This window comes from Cyprinus carpio, chromosome A12 (assembly GCF_018340385.1).
Source record: "Cyprinus carpio isolate SPL01 chromosome A12, ASM1834038v1, whole genome shotgun sequence".
Lineage (NCBI taxonomy): Eukaryota > Metazoa > Chordata > Actinopteri > Cypriniformes > Cyprinidae > Cyprinus > Cyprinus carpio.
Window position 1 is genome coordinate 12,058,713 of NC_056583.1, and position 12,624 is coordinate 12,071,336.

Below are 12,624 nucleotides of genomic sequence, written 5' to 3' on the forward strand. Positions count from 1 at the left end.
AAGCATATTAGAATGATTTCTGAAGGATCATGTGACACTGAAGACTGGTTGCTGAAAATAGCTCAGCCATCAAAGGAATAAATGACATTTTAAAATATGCATTTTAAGCAAAAACAAACTTCGGACCCCAAACTTTTGAACAGTAGTGTACTATAAAAGTAGTAATTCGAAATTATTTAAGGTGTTATGTGTTTTTATGGTTTTATGTGTATTTTATTCTTCTTTCTCCTTAAAAACTCAACTCTAGAAAATTGTGTACATTTACATTTACATTTAATCATTTAGCAGACGCTTTTATCCAAAGCGACTTACAAATGAGAACAGTAGAAACAATCAGATCAACGAGAACAACAACGGTATACAAGTGCTATGACAAGTCTCAGTTAGTGTAGTACAGAACACGTAGCCAGGGGTTTTTTTTTTTTTTTTTTTTTTTTTTTTGGGAATATGATAGAAAAGAAAAAAGGTAAGTACTAGTATTAGTTGGTTAAGTGAGTGGTGTAATGCTGACCACTCATACTGGAACCGGCAAATTTTATCTTACTCTTGCCATTACTGACTGACCTTTGATTTTAGTGTTCTTGTTACCATAGAAACAGACAAAACATGTGAGACCAAATGAACACCATTTATAATGGTTTAAACCACAAACACTCTACTAACCTTTTTGCCCTCACTACCACTAGAGAGAAACAAGAGGCTAAGTGTGTATACATTAAAGGGATTGTATGCAAAACTAAAATTCAGTCATTCCCAGAAAAACTCTATGAGAATGATTAAGAAATGCTCATCCTAGTTTGTTTGTTCAGCTTAGTCAAAAAAAAAAAAAAAAGAAGGCTGCTGCAAGAAATGTAGAACCCCCCAGCAGATCTCTACAGGTGCCGCTGGGGAGGAGGGGGATAACATTAGCTTTCATATTCACACAACGTGCCAAATACATATAATATATGTATGGTTATGTGGATTAGGAAGTACTCCTGTTATGCCAATTAATGATTAGTTAGAGTTTCATGTATATATTTGTAAAAACTCTTCTGATTATGTAAAAGCATACATCTGAATTCTGGCGCCCTGTGCTGTTTGTTGTCTTTGACTTTATCACATCTCAATATAGCCTTGATATGGGATGTTTATGTTCGCTTGGATGATAACTGGAATAGATTTGTTGCAATCATATTATTGGTGGGGCAATGTTAAGATGTTCTCTTACCCTGCTGATTTTATCACTTAAATTAAACAAAAAATTTCAGACCAGCTAAGATCCACATTTCAGCTCAAGTAATACTGGATAAGATTTGTACGTAGGAAAGAATAAACAGTTCCCTTTTTTATCAGGAGTTTTTGTATTCTTCAACAGATTTAATGAAACCCACAGCACTTTAACATCCTCTAAACAAATAAACCCCCGGTTTCACAGACATGGATTAAGGCTAGTCCCAGATTAAAATGCATGTTTGAGCTGTCTCAGCTGAAAATATCTTACTCTGAAATATCTTAAAAAATGTCAGTTTCATTGTTCTGTCTCAAGATGCACAAATGTAACATTTTCTTCTAAGGCATTTTTATAAAAGCTGCTTAAATATCTTAATTTAACTAAGCCCTAGTCCTGGCTTAAGATAAACCCCGTCTGTGAAACTGGACCAAAGCATCTTATTTTAAAATCCAAAATTCGCTAGACATCAGAAGTTATTGAAATTAATGTTTTGAGTGTTTGTGCAATTACAGCAACCCTACCCCAGGGTTCTCTGAACTTGGCCTTTGAAAAACTCCACTTTAGCAAATGGTGTTAAATTACGGTGCCCAGGAGATGACATGGTCGGTTCACTTAGTTAACTCGATGGAACATGATAATATGTCGTGGCCACGAGATATTAATTTGTGGGAGCGTCATATTAACTCGTGGGAATGTGATATTATGTCGTGGCCACAAGATCATTTTGTCAAGGTAACAACATCCTTATGTCATGGCCTCGAGATGCTATGTTGAGGGAACAACAACCATTTCTCGTGGCCATGAGTTTAATGTGTAAACAAACCTGCGTGACCATAGCAACTATGTTGAGGGATTATCAAAGATGGATTCATTAATATATATATATTTTTAAATAAGAAATTATTATATTATTTATTATAGAAATTATTAAATTATTATATTAACCAAAGGCCTTGGCTACCAGATTTACGTGCTATAGTCAGCATTCAATTGAAGTTTATCATGAATAAATGTTACATAAAGTGCATAATATAAAATAGGCTTACAAGAAAACATTTTTATCCATCCTACAGTATTGTAAGTCCATTAACTGTTCATATTTTTCCCGTAATATTTGTATATTATTATTATTATTATTATTATTAGCCTATTATTACTGGTTATATTTTTATATTCATTTATATAATTTTTTCCCCTTCATTTCAATCTCTTTACTTAACGGAATTTTTGCTGGAATGCAATTTAAATTATATAAAATATTTTCAGCTAATTAATAGACCGTAATTATAAATACTATAGTGTTTCATTGAGGAATTAATCATTCTCGTAGTTTAATTTGTAAATGAAAACACAACACGCTCATTTATCATCACACATGGGCATAAATACAATCATAAAGTTAAAAATTAATTGACATAACTGTCAGGCATTTATTTGCAAAATGTATGGTAGGTTAGCAAATACTAGCATAATTATACAAAACGTTAACTAGGTAAAGCGATACACAAATTGAAAGCGGAAATAAGCATATATAACAATAAATATAAAAATATAGCTCTTTAATGTTAAGAAAAAATGTTCTATCCCTCTCTGATAATCCCGGGTTGCTATGGTCACGCAGGTTTGTTTAGGCATTGAACTCGTGGCCACGAAAAATGGACGTTCTAACGAGTTACTATGACGTTCCAACAGATTAATATCTCGTGGCCATGACATATTATCACGTTCCCACGAGTTATTATGTTGTGGCCATGACAAAATTAAGTGAACGAATATGTCACCTCCCGGGCACCATATTAAATAAATACATATATTCACATTTTTTTTCCCTTTGTAAATCTTTTTCTGAATTTTGTTTTGAAATTAAAAAGATTGGTGGTGTCAACTGTTTTATGACATCACTGTCCTGTTGAGCATAAGAAATCATTGATGCAGTACCCAAAAGACCTTCATTTTCAATACCTTTATGTTGTTCCAAACATTATGACTATATTCTTTTTTTTTTTAAATTAGCTTTTACATTTATATTTTTAGTTTTCATGTTAATTTGTACTTGTAATTTAGTACGTTTGTTATGTGCTTTGCCATATTTGTGCTTTTGTTTTATTACTTTTTTTTATATTTTATTTCCAGATAGTTATTTTAGTGCTTCAGCTTAAACTTATTACATGTAATGCCATGTAATCATTTAGTTTATTATTTAGATTTTGTTTTAGCTTTATTTCAATTAACAAAAATATTAATAGTTTTAATTAATGATAATAGCCCTGTCTTCTGTACAACACAAAAGTATGTTGACCCGTCCATTTTAATGTAATGTTGTGAATGAAGACTGGGATTGTCAAATATATGCACATACCATTTTGAAAGTGGTCCATATGCTTTGTGTCAAATCAAACAAATAGATTCTTCAAAGAATTAATTTCAGTGAATCAGTTAACAAAACCAGACTAAAAGAATCGTTCGGACTGATTCAGTTCTTCAGTTCAACTCAATAACTCAATAATCTGGTTGCAGCAGTTCTGCTGGAGAGTCAGATTAGTGACGCATACAAAGTCATCATATGACTTCAAAAGACTTGGAATATTGCACATGAGTCATATGAACCACTTTTATGATTATTTTAAGGTGTTTTGACCATAAAAGTCGACCAGTTCATTATTCAAAATATCTCCTTTTGCATTCTATAAAAGAAAGCAAGTCATACAGAAACATCATAAGTAAATGATGACAGCATTTCAATATTTAGTGAACAAATCATTTTTGTGACAGAGTGGGTGTGCAAGGTGGTGACACTATCAGGTTGCATTATGAATAACAAGGTTTAAATTTATAGCAATGATTCCCTTCACTAAATCTAAGAGCTGTTCATCTGATTTTAATCTCTCCTCAGCTGCATTGTTAGCTATCCTGCATTCCTGAACACTGTCCCAAATACACATCTCATTCAACTCTTCATTTCCACTAATGTGTTAACAGCCAGCGAGTGTCAAATTAATTTTTAACTATGCTAATTTTATGACTCTTGAAGACCATGAAAGTGTCACAGGTTTGGCCTGAAACATGTGATTCACATTTCGAAGGGTGATCTTATTACATCTATGAACTCATCAGACAAGATTAACATTAATTAAGTTTAATATTGTTCAGATTCAATAACAGCGGGTCACCTGATAGCCTCAGTGTCTGTTTTATGAGAAGACTCAAATTTGCCATGCAGTCATAAGACCCAACAAAATTATGAGCATGACATTCCAGCAGAGCTTGATGCCCTCTTCTGGAGCTTGTGGCATAATATTCAAGCAGCCTGAATAATACTTTGGCAAAAGAGTAGCACCATTGTCAATCTGTAATATTTTAAAGAATCTGTCTGGCCACATTTAAACAAAACAATAAGAACAGTGAAATGCATCTTATACTGTTTTATGTAAGTGAATGATGCATTCCAGCATGAAAATTGTGTTTATGTCCAATGGGCAGTTGCATGATTTTTTTCCTGTAAGCAAACTTACTTTGATTAGTCAAACAGCATCTGCATCTGTGAATGCTTCAGTAGTTTAGTAGACATCAGGTGGCCTACATGGAATCTGAATGTGCAGAAATGCACCATCCATCATTCAAAAAGCCACACTCATCACCTGCCCTTTTTTCAGCTCCATTTAACACAATACCATGTTTAATGGCAATCTATAGAATACACACAATCACAACTTCAGTCACATTTCTAAGCAGGCAAAATGAGGGGGAAAAGGTTCATTAGTGCAATAGTCAGTTTACAATGTGCATAATGTGTATTTGTATTTCAGAATAAGGCTATACCTTGTCAACACTATGAAAAAAAAATCTATAAAAATCTAAAAATCTATATATAAAAAATTTATAACATATTGCCACAATTTACCTTTAGTTATCACAATAAAACAATATTGTATAATTGTATATTGTAAAATCTTGTAAATACAACTTTCATGATCATAATTTTGACTTTATAATGTAACTTTATCTTGTACTTTATATCATAATGTGACTTTATATCTGAAAATGTGACAATATTTTGTAAGTACAACTTTATCATATTTTGACTGTTTCACTATTTGATTTAAAATACAACTTTCATTTATAATTTAGACTACTGTATATCTCACAAATCACAATGTGACTTCATATTTCTGAGAATGTGGCTATATCTTATCAAAATTATTAGAAAATTGTATTTATGTCCCATAATATTATGACATCTTGCCAATATGATTTATTTCTAATAAATGAAACTTTGCATATATTTCGTAATTTGACAATATCACTTAATGTAAACCTGGTAACACTTAACAATAAGTTTTCATTAGTTATCATTAGTTAATGTATTGACTAACATTAACCAACTTTATATTTGTTGATTTTTTTTTTTACTTTGGCGCATTAATGGGCTTTCACAGGAAATGTGGGTACTGTAAAAACTATCATCAGCCAAGCTCCTTATCCAGCTGGGTGTCAAACGCACCCCTTCATTCTTCTGTGCGCAGCCTCAAATACACATTTTGTCCCTGAGGCCAACATCCCATTCCAGATTTGTGGTTCTTTTCTCAGTGCCAGTTCATAGGCATCCTTATGTCACTTCAGTGGGTACCCAGAGTAATTATATGGCCAGTGTCCATCATGTGTGCTGGGTCTGAGGTTGGGTTGGGCTTAGCCTTTCACAGTTTTGCTTTGTATGTGACAGGATGTGAAAAAAGCATGTGCTCTGAGCAAAAGCAAGGTCATCTAACTACCATGAAAACATGTTTAGAGGCAGATAAGTACAAAGGCATCTATCTTAAGCCCAGTTCCCCTGTTGATTCATACGGTTACAGCTTGTGGTTTAAGTAACCAGCATTATCTACATATGTTATCAGCATGTTCATGCTCTCGTTCTTATCTGAGCATGATCATGCGCCTATGCACATTTATCTGTGTGCATACGTGTGCACATGCATGCAAAGGAAAAATGCAGGCCTTAAAGTGCAGAGCTCTATCTGCTGCTCTTAAACATCCCAGTACCATCCCCGACACTTATTAATTTACTTGCATTCCATCCCAGAATAATTTACTCTGTGTGCACAAACTGTCACATAACATTGGCTAGACATGAGCTAAGTTCACTGCTCCTGGAGTTGCAGCTAGAAAACCACATTAAAATGTATCAAGCTAGTGCACCTCGAAGAGGATTTGGATATAGCCAACACTGTTGTGAAGGATACTAAATATACCCCTATGTGACACAAGGACTTATAATACCCCTGAGGCATAGTTATAGCACCACCCCAGGAAAGACTGAAAAAGGTCCATGAGAGGACATGTTGCTGTTAGCTCTTACATGGCCTTGTAAAACATTTAAATGTCCTTCCTGGGCAGCCCTCCAAATTTTATAAAGGCCTGAATTGATTTACTTTCAGTCATTCCAAGCCAATCGATCAATAAAACAAGTGAGTGAAGAGAGCAGAGGACAATGTGAGAGAGGAAAAACAATGGGTCTCCCTGCAAAAAAGAAAATGAAATGAAAAACAGTAAAATAAAAAAGGGACTGAGATATATGACATACTGTATCATTTTTGTTGTGTGTATTTAAGCAATATGACAAGAGCCGATATAACTGTAGTCGACTGCAAATGTCAAAATGCTTTTGTACAACTGTCCAGTAAACAACAATATTTTCAGTAACTTCAATTTTACGCCCAGTATTGTCACTTTTTCTGTCGTTGCCCAGCAATAAAAATAGTCTCTAACAAAACCATGGCAGAACAAACCATTAGGGCTTGAAATTGTTGGACTAACTTCCCCCAACACTGCTTATAGACTTGAATTAGAGTTTCAATTTTGAGAGTCAAATCATTTTTATTACACGGTTACAAACCATTCTCGGCCCGGAATTCTAGGCATGGTTAGACAGCCATGCTTAGCCGTGCTGTTAGCGTGCGTGTGCTTGCCTCCGCTACTCTGTTGCGTGGCTACCAGTTTCTCCAAACAGCCAAGTAAACAGTTATGCTACGTTCAATATAAAAAAGAAAAAAAAAATCTTGAGACAGTTTGGTCTGTGGAGGAAACATTTGCGCTTATTGATATTATACCCATCGTCACCTTCTGTTTATTTTATATTTCACGTAGAGAGTTGTCTTTTTCTGTTATTGAACAAAGTAAACATCCGATCAAAAACAGAAATATCCATTCATCGTCCATATCGCTGTTTATATTACACTTCTGTTACCAAGGCAAGGACTGACTCATTGGTATTGTATTTCAAAGAGCTCCGTTGTAAGCGCCACAGTGGAAAATAAAACCGTATCTGTGCTGACTGGCTAGGATCGGAACGGAATAGAACGGTTAAGCAAAGAGAACCGTTCGGCCCGATAGTAGAAAAGCTGCTTATGAATCACCCATGAGTGAACATTATGATTCAGTTCATCTGGAAGAGAAGACAAAAATGCCGAAGTGACCTCAGCTATGTGGGAGCACTTTAAACTGAGTGAGGACAAGACAAAGGCAGTGTGCCAGATATGCGATTTGAAACTGGCCTACAGCACATCAAGTTTGAAAAATCTGTTAGTACGCCTATGGTATTTTGTTGGTGTAAAACAACGAGCTGCATTTATCCACCATGTTAACCAGTAATTTTACACATGATAAAAACGTGCACTTAATTTGCTTGGAAAATACTTGCGAATACGGCAGTCATAAAAAACGTTTCACAAACGCTTAACATGGCTTTATGTATCCTACTAAAAGAGTGACACTGGAGGACACACCTCATTAATAATAAACATATAGGTTACTATTTACAGACAAGCAGAATAGCCCATAATATGGAAAAAAAAAAGGAAAAATAGAAAATTGTTTAGATTTTATTTATTCAGATGAATATTTCTGAAGTCACAATTTAGTAAAATTGAAAAAAAGAAAGAAAATGTCAATTGTTAATTTATGAAGTAGCTGAAAAAAATAGAAAAATTAATGTTTGGTTTAATTTTTTTATTTTTGCATTTGATCCATGTAGTCTGACAATTGAACTTTGAAGCGTTACACAGACCTATAATGACTGATAAAATGAATATTTGCCAGGCAGCAGAACTTTTTTCAAGTATTTTTTTCCTCACATACAGTGATGATAAAAAATCTTGCTTTAGTATTTCACATCCTTTTTTTTTTTGTTTGTTTGTTTTTTTGGTGTATGCATGTAAAAAAACGTACAATAGCCCAGCCTAATAATAATTTGTCTATATTAAAAGCAGGGGCATAGACAGCGGAGGGCCTGACGGACACAGGCCCGCTCACTCTGATGAAAGGCCCCCTACCCCCAGTTTATTATACACACATAATATTTGTTAAATAATTATTGTTGAATCTATTTTGACACAACTAGACACAATGGGGGGTGAGCCCATCCATCAGTCTGCAAGTAACGGTAAGACTTTCAGTTCCACGCACAAACCGGTTTATTCTGTGAAGCCTGGAAACACTACTGTCAGGCTGATTATGAATGTCATTTGAGCTCAGTCAGTGTTTTCAGTCGGTGTTCAATGTCTTAAGACTAAAGTCTGGTGTGCGGTGTCTAAAGAATTTAAGACCAGCTGTTGCCAGTCGTCCACACTATTCATTTATTTATTTATTTTTATATAATTTTTGTGACTGACGCCAGTGATTAACTGCACCTGTCTCCTAATTTGTAGGCCTATTATTTTAAATAACGAATTAACAAATTGAAAAAGAAAATCATAAACATGACATTTCTGAATAAAATAATTTTATACACTTTAGTTATATCTAATTTGGTATTCTTAATTAACATAGGCCTGTAACATTCTTCTTATTAGCCTATTATTATTATTATTATTATTATTATTATTATTATTATTATTATTATTATTATTATTATTATTAAGTTACATTTACATTTACATTTACATTACATTTAGTCATTTAGCAGACGCTTTTATCCAACGCGACTTACAAATGAGGACAATGGAAGCAATCAAAATAAAAAATGGATCAATGATATAGCAGTGATATAAAAGTTCTATGTAAGGTTTAAGTTAGTTTAATTAGCAGTGGATTTTGAATGGGATAATAAATTGCTAGAAAACAGATAGAATAGAAAAAGAATAGAGCAAGCTAGTGTTAGAGGTCTTTTTTTTTTGCTTTTGTTAATTGTATAATAAATTAAAAGAAGACAGATAGAATACAAAAAGATTAGAAAGCTAGTTAGAATTTTTTTTTTTTAAGAATAGAATTAGAATAGTGAGTGCTAAAGTTAGAGGGTCAAATAAAGATGTAAGAGATGTGTTTTAAGCCGATTCTTGAAGATGGCTAAGGACTCGGATTGAGTTGGGCAGGTCATTCACCAGGAGGGAACATTTAATTTGAAAGTCCATAAAAGTGACTTTGTGCTTCTTTGGGATGGTACAATCAAGCAACGTTCACTTGCAGAACGCAAGCTTCTAGAGTGCACATAAATCTAAAATAATGAATTTAGGTAAAGGGGTGCACTGGTGGTTTTGTAGGCAAACATCAATGCCTTGAATTTTATGTGAGCAGCTATTGGTAGCCAGTGCAAATTGATAAACAGAGGTGTGACGTGTATTCTTTTCGGCTCATTAAAAAGTAATCTTGCTGCCTCATTCTGGATTAATTGTAAAGGTTTGATAGAACTGGTTGGAAGACCTGCCAAGAGAGCGTTGCAATAGTCCAGCCTGGACAGAACAAGAGCTTGAACAAGGAGTTGTGAAGCATGTTCCAAAAGAAAGGGCCTGAAGTTTTTGATGTTGAATAAAGCAAATCTGCAGGACCGGACAGTTTTAGCAATGTAGTCTGAGAAAGTTAGCTGTTCATCAATCATATCCCAAGGTTTCTGGCTGTTTTTGAAGGAGTTATGGTTGATGTGCCTAACTGGATGGGGACAGTGGTAAGTTATATTTATTATTAAATTAATACTGGGCTACAATTAATTTGCCCCGCAATAATTTCATGGCGCATCACCGCATAACTGACACGCTGTAAGGATAATAAAGATTAGGCTAGCTTATTGAAAATGTTTTTTAAAAGGTCTTTCAGAACAAGTTTATTATACAATGAATTATAGGCCTATAATGAAAATTATTAACACTGCAATCATCAATGAAAAAGCTTTATTTCACGCACCGACATGTCAATTGGATGAACGGTTCTCGACATAATAAAAATGCAAACAGACTGACACACAGAGATTCCTGCCTTTATTAGAGAGAAGAATATGTTCAGCCCCTCCCTCCGAAGCTTCGAATATTCGGTGTTGATTACTGTCGAAGCTTCGAAGCTCAAAAAATGGTATTCAGATCAGCCCTACAAACCATTGCACGTTTCTGGTCAATACACAGTATTCCTGAATGAATCCGTGTTTTTAACAAATTGGTTAAAATAATGGTTTGATGACTCATCTATAAAGACATTGGTAACCAAACAGTAAACAGTAGATGTTAACTATTGACTTTCCATGGAAAAAAAAATACAATGGAAGTCAACTGTTTGGTTACCAACATTCTTCAGAATATCTTCTTTTGAGTTCAACAGAAGAAAGAAACCCATACAGGTTTGGAACAACTTGAGGTTGAGTAAATGATGACATAATTTTCTTCTTTATTTATTTATTTACAGTATTTTTGAGTGAACTATCCTTTCAAGGCAAAGGCTGTGATATATATATATATATATATATATATATATATATATATATATATATATCATACAAATGTGTGATTTTAGTTGCTTTAATACTGTAGTGTGCAGTTTTACATGTAATAATAGAAAAATATTTTTAACAAGAGTTTATTAAACCATTAGACAATATGTCAAATAAAAAAATTGCATGTGAGTATTATATTTGATTCATCAGGCTTGTATGGCTCATATAGTATGATATATGGAGCTTGTACTTAAAGAAAAACAACCCAAATGCTGCAACAAAAAAAAAAAGCCATTTAGTGCAGTTGCTGATATTCTGGTAATCTTGAAATATTACTGAACAAAAAATCTAATTTATCCTTACGTTTACTTTATAAAAATCAGTAAAGATTTTACAGCAAAAAGGAATGTGTACCATGACCCGAAGGTGGGCATAGAAGGCCTTTTACCTGCAAAAAAAGAACAAACAAACAATCAGATCACAGAAGGCATGTAGTGGATTGTGTAAAACCGATTTTTTCAGCAACATTTTGATTGTTGATAATTTAGAGACTTTAGAATTTTGCATTAAACATGATACAGTGTTACAATTTTAGCTTATTGGTGAATCATGCTTTCTGTGTAAAAATGTTCACACACAGGTTTCACTCACAAATGCATGTGCACTGTTAGTGAATGAAACCCATTATTTATCCTTTATAAGGAACTTCCTGTACTGTAAGTGCTGTGAGGTCTTGGCAGATGTCCTTAATATGCACTACGAAACTGGAGCCAGACCTGTGTTTGGAGATGCTCTTACCAGGAGGTAATTGCTTTAAGTAAGACTATACCTTAGGATAATAAAGTTTTTCTCAGTTCCTTAAACACATTTCCTGAAATCCATAGCACATTATAGCACAACTATAAATATCAATTATTCAAATTTAATTGTACAAACCTAAATATTTTAACTTTCAAGTGACTCACAAAACCATTATGTTCACGTTCTCTAGTTCTGGTATCTTGTTGAATATCAATTATTTTTTTTTTAATGAATTTAGTTTGTTTCTTTGTTTGTGTAAAAATACTTTTTTTGATTTATTATTATGATGAAGAACTTCTACCTGACTGAGGTTTGCATATTCAATAGCATTAGATGTCATTCCATTCTCCACTTATATTTACTTATTTTCTGAAATGTTTTGCTTGAAATGTGTTTGTGCTGGTTTTTTCATATACAGTAAACTGCACTTGCCACATATTTGTTATATAAAGCAAAAATATTCATTAAGTGTTCAAAAACGTTTTGGGGGCCACTGTATATGTGGAAAGTGCTGTCTCAGCCAAGGTCTTTGTGTGGATCATTTTTTCCCCTCTGAATCTGCTAAAACTACCACTGTCCTTCACTGCAAGAATGTTTTTAAAACAAATTGTGAGGACCAGAAGAAAAATGCATTACCATAATGCATCAATAGCACTTTCCTCAAAGGGTCATTTAGTGCTGGTCTCATTATATGCTCTGGGCTTCTCTGGAAATTGAAACAGAGCCATGCTTTTCTTACAGAAGGTTGTAATTTGGAGTTTATCCCAGTTATCCCTCTGACATATATTGAGGCCTGGGATTGGATCGGCTGTGTGATGCCAGGCAGACTAGGGGCGTCTGGGAGGGGTAACGGCCCCGCAGTGACACCTGAGACATCAGTCCTCAGCAGTACACACTGGCTCTTCTCCAGCTTAATGCTTCT